Here is an 8,625-nt window from a genome sequence, read left to right as displayed (position 1 = left end):
TCTGTGTTCTTTCTTGAACCCAACAAATGTGCCTAGAAAAATGGGTCAAGTCTACATCTTGCCGCATCTGTGGCTAGGTGTGAACAAAAAACTCGCTTTAGCTGGCTGCAGTGCTCCCTGCGATGAATATTCAGGCTGAAAATTGTTACCCCAGTGTGACTGTGCACCCAAGAAAACAAAATGTGGTAGACTACATCAATGCAAACGGAAAAATCTTTAGTCCATGCTTGCTGGCAACCTGTGTCTGTATTGGCCTCTAGGAGAATTGTGGCCCCCACGTGCTGGAATATTTCCGTGGCATAGAAAACATTGTGTGATACCAGCTATCAAGTGCTACCATCAAGTAGCTACCAGCTACCAGCTATCAAGCTATCAAAAGAGCTATAGGCAATTTTGCTGCAATAACAGTACTGTTTTTATAGCATTCGTTGTGGGGAGTGCGGCTTGCCCCTTTTGCCGGAGTTATTGCTGAACGGCGATTTATTATCAGTTTGTTATATGTGGAACTTGAACAGCTTATATTTTTGTCTCCTCAATCCACACTTCTGCTGCACTTTTGCCAGCATCTCTACAAAGGGTGTCTTGACTGAGGTCATACCAAGTAAGCACGCTACAAGCCTTGTGTGCATCGTTTTCATGACTATTTCGATGACCAAATTTCATTTTCAGTGACTTTATCAACTAAGTATCTAGCGGCAGCTTGAACATGGGTACTCATGAGAACTCGCACCACGCTTGGTCAAATACGTCCAGCACTGCAGCACTGAGTAGTGAACCATGCTGCAAGAGTTGGCAACTAAATTGCCACCTTGTGATTGAAACTTTTCATCCTTACAATCAAGGCTTCAATTGCCCAGCCAGCGAGCTGCAGCAAAGGTGTGAACTATAGTCATCTGATGTCACATTCTATGTCATAGCGATAGCAGGTGATCCCTCCAGTGGTGGCCCTCAAGGCCAACAGGCATCCCTTTCTATGCACGTGCTTGTGTAGGACTGGGGACATGGTGCCAGTTTGTTCTTCAGCATTAACACTGTTCACGCTGTATCAGGAACACATTTTCTTACTCAGCGCAATAGCCCTTGAACCTACATAATTGCCAATGAGTCCTTTGTCGACCAACCTTTCCTTTGCCATGTCATTTGCTTCTGCCTTGATGTCACAGCAATTTCAGCTATATGAAGCAATGATGGTGTTTGAGTACCCACACAGCCTTGCAGCTTTCCAACCTGAACATTGCTTCATTAAAAGCTGACATGATTAGGTCTCAGCAGACAGATCAGAGTTAAAAAGAAGCCTTAAACTTCTTTCAAAGTCATTCTAACCTTGTCAATAATCCCATGCCTTTTGATGTGTTATTCAGCATTGTCCAAAGCAAGTCGGCTCTTAAAAATCAAAATAACAACTTTGTGAGGCCACCTACTAGGCTACCACTGTCTCTTCAGCCAGCCTGAAGTGTCTTGCAGCCATCAAAGCTGGAGTGCAAAAAAAAAACACAAAGAAAAGTGTGGCAGACAAAATGCTCATGGAAATCCATATGTTTATGGACTGTTACACTGACTGAAAAAGATGGTGGCTTCCCAATACAGTCACGAATAAACAGCCAGTTGCGCAGTCCTGCACAAGCACAGTGTACAGATGCCCATGGATTAAAATTTGTTGTGTGTGCATGTGGTACAGTGTACCACATTTCATGTTCCTGAGGCTGCAGTACACTGGGAAGACTGGTTGCAACTTCAACAGTAGGCCCTTAGAGTATTGCAGCCCTTTGTTCATATTTTGCTGCAGATTGTATCAAATGCGAATGCAAACTGTTTTGCAGGACACGTCCGTTCAGTTCAAGCAATTAGACAGAGTAACCCAAGAAATAGTTTAAGCCTCGAAAAGGTCTTAACACAGTCCCTAGTTTAGTACAGGTTTTCGCCTGATGTTTTGGCTTCTTCTACGGTATAATGCTGTTGCTTGCTAGGTAATGGTGGTGTGATGTGCACACTCTCTTGTGTTGCTATAACGACAACTTGTAAAAAAGATTTTCCTTCCTAACAAATATTTGGATACAGTGCTTGTGAGCTCATCTTTTAACCTGTTTTTCATTTGATCTGTGCATTTACATTGAACGTAAACTAGAAAATATCAGTACTGAGAATCACAAAAGAACACACCTGCGTAACGATTCTGCCGAGATCGTTGCAGTGGTCCAGCCACAGGATGCAACGCAGGTAGAAAGGCCTCCTGAGTTAAAGCAAAATAACAATCGTTGTAAGATGCGAATAAAAAATTTTATTCTGTGAGGCTTTCGGCATGTATACTAATTACCACATTTGTATGTAAAATAGTTTTGCATAATAGTTGAGCAAGGTTAACGTCTCGCCCTGTGACTGTCAGCCAATGCTACTCATGGCAATGGTGGCAAATATGGCACATCCTTTCAAATGGAACTTTTGTGGGTTACATGAATTTAAAAGAACTTAGGTTTACATAATACATAACACCTGTGGTTAGAAGGATGTCTGGCATGCAGCACCAATGCCACAAGTGGCACTGCTTAACACTTCCAGGGCCAGACTTAGTACATAAACAATACAAATGTGCAACAAAGTGAACAGGTGGTTAGCTGCTGCTATAACTCAAAGATTGCATGCATCATGTAGATGTGAATGCAGCTCCCATCAGGAGCGAGTTGCCCTTTAGTGCACTTCACTTCTCTTCCTCTTTTGTCTTCATTGCATGTTGGTGCCATTAGGTAATAATGAACAAAAATTAAGCACTTCAGTTCCCATTCTTGTTTTACTACATGCTGTAAAGTCATCTAAGTGCGCTTAATACTCTTAAGAATGTACTTTAGCCATTTTGTCAATATTTTTGCTTGGCTTCACTACACCTTAATGTAGTGCAACTTCTAGACAATGCTTACAAAAAAACCTACTCCACACAATAACACCTCCAATTAAGAGTACACAGTCTATGGCTTCGAGATGTGTACATACATACTTTATACATGGTTACAATGAAAATATAAGTGGCTGTTTTAATACGCACACTTAGCATACTGCATAACAGTCACCTGGTTCCAAAATGGCTTTTTGTTATCACACATAGGACGGCCACAACTCTAAATTTAATTCTGGCAGTAACTTAAGCCACGGCCAAAACCTTCATAGTGCAATCAATGAAAATTTTCGAATTTAGAGCAGTTAGACATAAACAGGGCAAGTAGTTTTAAAGTGTTAAATAATGAACTGTTATGGAATATGGCGGTAGAAGGCCATGCGCCTGAAACATAGGTACTGTTTATCATATAAGCACATTCTTATATTTTTGCTTACTTTCCTAGGGATTGCATCAAACAGTTTGCTTGTGTAAATTTTGCTACATGGCTGTATCGTATTAGCCCTTATCTTTTCACATTTGGCTTACTGCAGCTTTATGCACATGCATAAAGCTACTACTGCTACCACTTTCTACACTACTACCTACACTACTACCTTCAGGTGAAGGCCAAGCATTATGCTGTCCAACATACATGCATTTAACCACACCGAACAGTAGACAGAGAATGAGCAACTCTTTTAAAAAGTGCAGTTCTTTGGAGACACATTGATATATATCTGGAAAACAGAGATTTTTGCTAAAATTATAACTTAATATAATTCGTACTGAGCATAATGCGTCTTGCAATAAACTTCCATTTACCGGAAACCACTATACACACTGCGACCTCTGCAGCTTCTCCACAATCTGGCACAATGTGCTCAAGCTGCCTGTAAACCCTGGAAGGGTCTATGATAGTTTAACAAGCTTAGCAAACATGAGAAGGACCTAAAATGAAGGTCAGAGAAGCAAAGCAAATTTTTAACCATTCCTCTCTATGTTGCTATGAATGTCAAGGTTCCAGCAAATGATGTATTTGAACTGTGTTTTTAATCGTGCAATACTAGAGAGCACATTTTCGCAATAATAATGTGACAGAGAAGAATGACAGAAACTAACTTAATGAATATTTTTCTAAACTTGCATGAGGTTTTCGTCATTATGCTGATGCACACACCTGCATACCTCTACTGTGAAGTCTTGTTTCAGTTTATTTTATTGTCACATAGTAATTTACACCATACACTTGTCCTGAAATACATCACGTTGGGCTCCTTCAGTATTTTTTTCTTACTGAAAACACACATGCCTATACAGGGCAAGCACTCAATACATGCAAGACTGCCACGGGAATGGCCACTCGAGGTCGACTGCTAGTACAGCGCAAAAGACGAGGACTGAAGGAAGAACACAACACAAGCGCTGTCACACAGAAACATACTCAAGGCACTTTGCGAGATTCTCAGGCTTCTTTCATGCTCTAAAAACACATAATGTAGCACATATTGAGCCACAGATAGCTGTACTGGGAAATGTTCACGTTGCTCTGCAATTTTATAATTGAGACTTTTTATCTAATTACATTTGAGAAGTTGATTAATTGATTAAGACTAATTAGGTAATTAGGCAAAATGCAGCAAATCCAAGTATTTCCAAGAGACAGGAAAACACCATACATAGGTTCTGTGCAGCTAGGTGGCATATTCAAATTTTTAAAAGTTTGCTAAAGTTACGTGGGATAATCTGCATACCTCCTATGGAACAGGTGTCACACCAATCACTCTAAGTAATGCCGCTAAACTAGCCATTGCGCTCAAAACATACAGGGTAAAACAGCAAACTCTAGGTAAGAGCATACCAAGGCCTCTATTGCTGAAAAGGGAAACTAATGGGAGGCGCCCGATCTCCGGCCATGAAGCTGCTTCATCCTCACAGTTGGCAATGAAACGACCGCAGCCGCAGTCCTGAAATAAAAATGAAAAACTTGACACTACAATGATCACACAGAACACAAAAACGCTGGTCACAAGCTTATCTTGGAGAACATCTGCTGCTACATTAGGTTTTGTATATTCGTCAGCTTATTGTTAAACTAAGCTTGCCAATATTTTATATCTTAATGGCTTTGCTCTTTACAAACCAATACCTTTGCCCAACTCACGCACATATGCACTACTTAAGCTATGAGATGTTTACTGATCCCTTACAATGAATGGCTTCTAAGACAAATTATTTCACAGAAAAGGATGCATAACTTATGAGTGTTACTGACATTGAATACCAGGGTAGTACCATTTTTTATAGACAATGGCGGACTTGAAGCACATTTTTCTCACAGATACAGGTTACAGGTTGATCGGTCTGCCTTTTTTTTTTTCACCAGCAACAGAAATTTTGTTATTAATACTCGTGCAATATAGGATGACGCTGTGATGTGTGATATGATCCTGAGCTGAAAAGCGCAACTTCCATGTGTGAATTTGGCACCTAGAATTCAATACTAAATATCTGTACCCAATACGCAATGGCACAGCAGCAAAGTAATTAAACATTAAACAAGTTCAGGTATCCAGAGCGCAGCGCCAGCTGTTGAATAACAACATTGCACAAGCATCGACTATATAGATATAGCGTAGTAAGTGCACCGCAGGCGTAGTGGCGGCCTCAGCAAAGAACACAGGCATGGAGCGACGCGCCCGTATGACCTATCACCGGCAATGCTATCGCTTAAATTGATATATCTCGTCACGGCACGGGCACCGTTTTCTGCCCGCCGAGGTGCCGGCGCCACTGGTACTCACCTGCTCCGGCCACCGAGGTTCAAGTGACGGCGTATCCAGTAATCTGAACCCAAGCAGGACACCTGTTACCGCCAAGCAGTACGCTAACAATAAAGAGGTTCTTATACTTTGACCGGCAGCTCATGCGGCGTTGACCCGTAGTGCCGTTGGAAGCTCACCACACGCTTTTAATACCACAAACGCGCCGCCGACATTTCACGCCCGTAGATCAAAGTCGACGGGCGCAGGCTCTACATGCTACGTGCCGCAGTCGCGCACTGCCTGCACAATCAACGACGTGGGCGCGAAGAGACACAGACGATAGAAAGGAGCGTACTGGCAAATCTGCACAATGCGCGCTAAGTGGGCGACCTACTGCACACAATCGCACGAGCTAGGGGATTGGCGCCACGTACGCGCCAGCTAGCAGATACCGCGCACAAAGAAGCGCCGCCGGTTCTCGCTCAAATGATCGCTGTACAAACACTCACACACGCGCACCGCAGTAAACCCTTAACGAGCCGCCACATTTTCAGGCCGCGGTTAGGCGGCGAAGCTTAGCTCACCTCGCACTGCACGTAACTATTGTAGTAGTGGCTTGCGCTTCGGGGATCATGTCGAATGCTCACATCCGCCCAATTAAAGACGCGGCAAAGTCCCTCATTACATAAAATCCTAATTTTTAAGTACACTCGCTTGACTCTGAGCACTCAAGTCGCCTCGATTACGACAAAGCTCGAAGAAACACAGTGATCGTGCAAAATGGTTCTGGACGGCCAACTGTCGCGCCATGTTGTACCGAGACCTTCAATAAGTCATATCAGCGCGTCTCTTCACTTAGAACACATGCACACTCATTGAACATGTAATACTCGTTCAAAGTCACTTACCGTGGAGTCTTGGGGGTTCAAAGCAGTGAGAAACATCAACCACGGTAGAAGAATGTGCCGTCGCTGGCAAATGGCCGCTCGATCGCAGCTTTCAACGCGCGCGCGCGCGCTCCGAAGGCTGGTGTTCCTCCGCGCGTAGTTCCGACTTCGGCATCCTCTGCAGCACCAAGGCGCGGCTACTCCGAACAGAAAAACAGCGCCGACACACATTGCGCGGGATATTTCGAATCTGACTGCAGAAATAATCCTACTGAAATTGTCGCTGCGGCTGACTGCCTTGTTGGTCATGGCTGAGTTATTCTTTTCTCTGTTTGACTCGTCTCAATTTCCCCTACGCCACCGTTATTCCTTGAAAACCACCATTTTACAACCGCATTGCCCCTTCAAATGGGGCCGGGGTACAATAATGGTTCTAGCTTATTTTACTTCTTCTCGTGGGAGTACTCATCTTAAGCTAGGGGGGGAAAATGGCATATCAACTGTTAAAACGCCCATATGGGCTCATTTGTGTTTACAGTGTATCGTCGCTATATCACTATCGTCGCTATATCAAGCAGCGGACGTCAAACAATATTAGTGATATAGCGACGAGAGTATTTACTATCGTCGCTATATCACTAATATTGTTTGACGTCCGCTGCTTGCATTCATCGAAAGCGCAGTTTAGAAAGCGTAGTTTTCATGCTACACTATAAAAAATGACTTCGTGTAGGTAGGCGGAGCTAAACTATTCTACGGCAAGTAAACAATGGCGACTTCCTACACTAACCACACTCGCGCAGCCAGTGTAGATAAAAAAATAGCCCTGTTGACTTCAAGAAGCACAAAATTTACACCGTAAGGCGATGGTACTGTAATTGCAGAGCAAGTGTGATTCACTCTGCACACAGTAGCTTCTTGAGAGGCAGCCGGGATGGAGAAGGAGTGTAATGCGTGAGCACGTCTTGAGTGTGCATGCGCGTGTACTTGAGTATGTGTGTTCGCCCGTGCTTGTGTCTCCGTATTTTAGTCTGCGTGCACACGAGCGCGTTTATGCGTCTGCGAGCATACGCGCACTTGTGTATGAGTGCATTTCCGTGTGCGTGCGTGCGCACATTTTTCTTCGTGTGTACATGCGTGGGCGACTGTTAATCTGCATGGAGGCTAACGTGCCTGTTATCTGTGCGTCTGTATGCTAGAGAGAGAGAGGGAGGGGGTGAATATCTGTGTGTATAGGTTTGCGTGAGAAGCTAGCATTTCCTTACTTGCACCTACTCTCGGATGCAAATGAAATATAGACATTAGAATATGGAGTTTTTACGTGTCAAAATCACAATCTGATTATGAAGCATACCGTAGTGGGAGACTCCGGAATAATTTAGACCACCTGGGGCTCGTTAACATGCACGTGAATCTAACTACACGGGTGTTTGCGCATTCCACCCCCACCGAAATGCGGCCGCCGTGGCCGGGATTTGATCCCGCGACCTCATGCTTAGCAGCCCAACACCACAGATACTAAGCAAGCATGGAGCGGATATAGAGTTTACTTGAATCTTATTTATATCCACAGAGACAAGAACGAATGACACTGCCTTTATAATATTATCACTTTCTGAAAGCGAAACCGACGCAAAACGAAAAAAAAAATATTAGGAGCCATTCCACTCTGTGAAGATGGATGACCAGCTAAGCTGTAGCACATCACACAGTATTAGACAAGGGGTCTTGTATTTATTTTCAGCACTTGGTAATGGTAGTGACGATAGCCTTGTGATTACTGTGATATATACGGGTTGGTTCGGTTACAACCTTAGACAGAATCTTGGCCAAAGTAGAATCTATGCACGACCGTTGTTGCTTAATCAATTGAGTTACTTCGAGTGGTGTAGCACTCCAAACCCAATTCGCGAACCCTGTCGTTCTAGCAGCGTCACCTCTCCAAGCTGCACCCGTCAGCGGAACAAACTCAGTGAACAATTTATTTTCTGGTTTTGAAATGCCCACATTGAAGTCTTTAATGATGATCACAAAAGTAGTGTCATCGCGGCTAACCAATGCAAAGTGCGTGGTAATGAACTTCTCAGTACCACACTTGGTGTGCCTG

At 43.6% G+C, this 8,625-nt stretch overlaps 1 long non-coding RNA gene across 1 annotated transcript; it reads right to left on the bottom strand.

Moving 5' to 3' along the window:
- Positions 1-2,173: 2,173 nt before the first annotated feature.
- On the bottom strand, positions 2,174-6,627 carry LOC140216528 (uncharacterized). The gene is made up of 3 exons (XR_011893190.1): positions 6,540-6,627; positions 4,728-4,833; positions 2,174-2,230 (listed from the first exon to the last, which is right to left on the bottom strand). It is a non-coding gene; the product is annotated as an uncharacterized lncRNA (long non-coding RNA).
- Positions 6,628-8,625: the final 1,998 nt, after the last annotated feature.

The sequence above is a fragment of the Dermacentor andersoni genome, chromosome 3 (genome assembly GCF_023375885.2).
Source record: "Dermacentor andersoni chromosome 3, qqDerAnde1_hic_scaffold, whole genome shotgun sequence".
Lineage (NCBI taxonomy): Eukaryota > Metazoa > Arthropoda > Arachnida > Ixodida > Ixodidae > Dermacentor > Dermacentor andersoni.
Note: the sequence above shows the minus strand (reverse complement) of the source record. Positions and strands in the feature narration are given on the sequence as shown.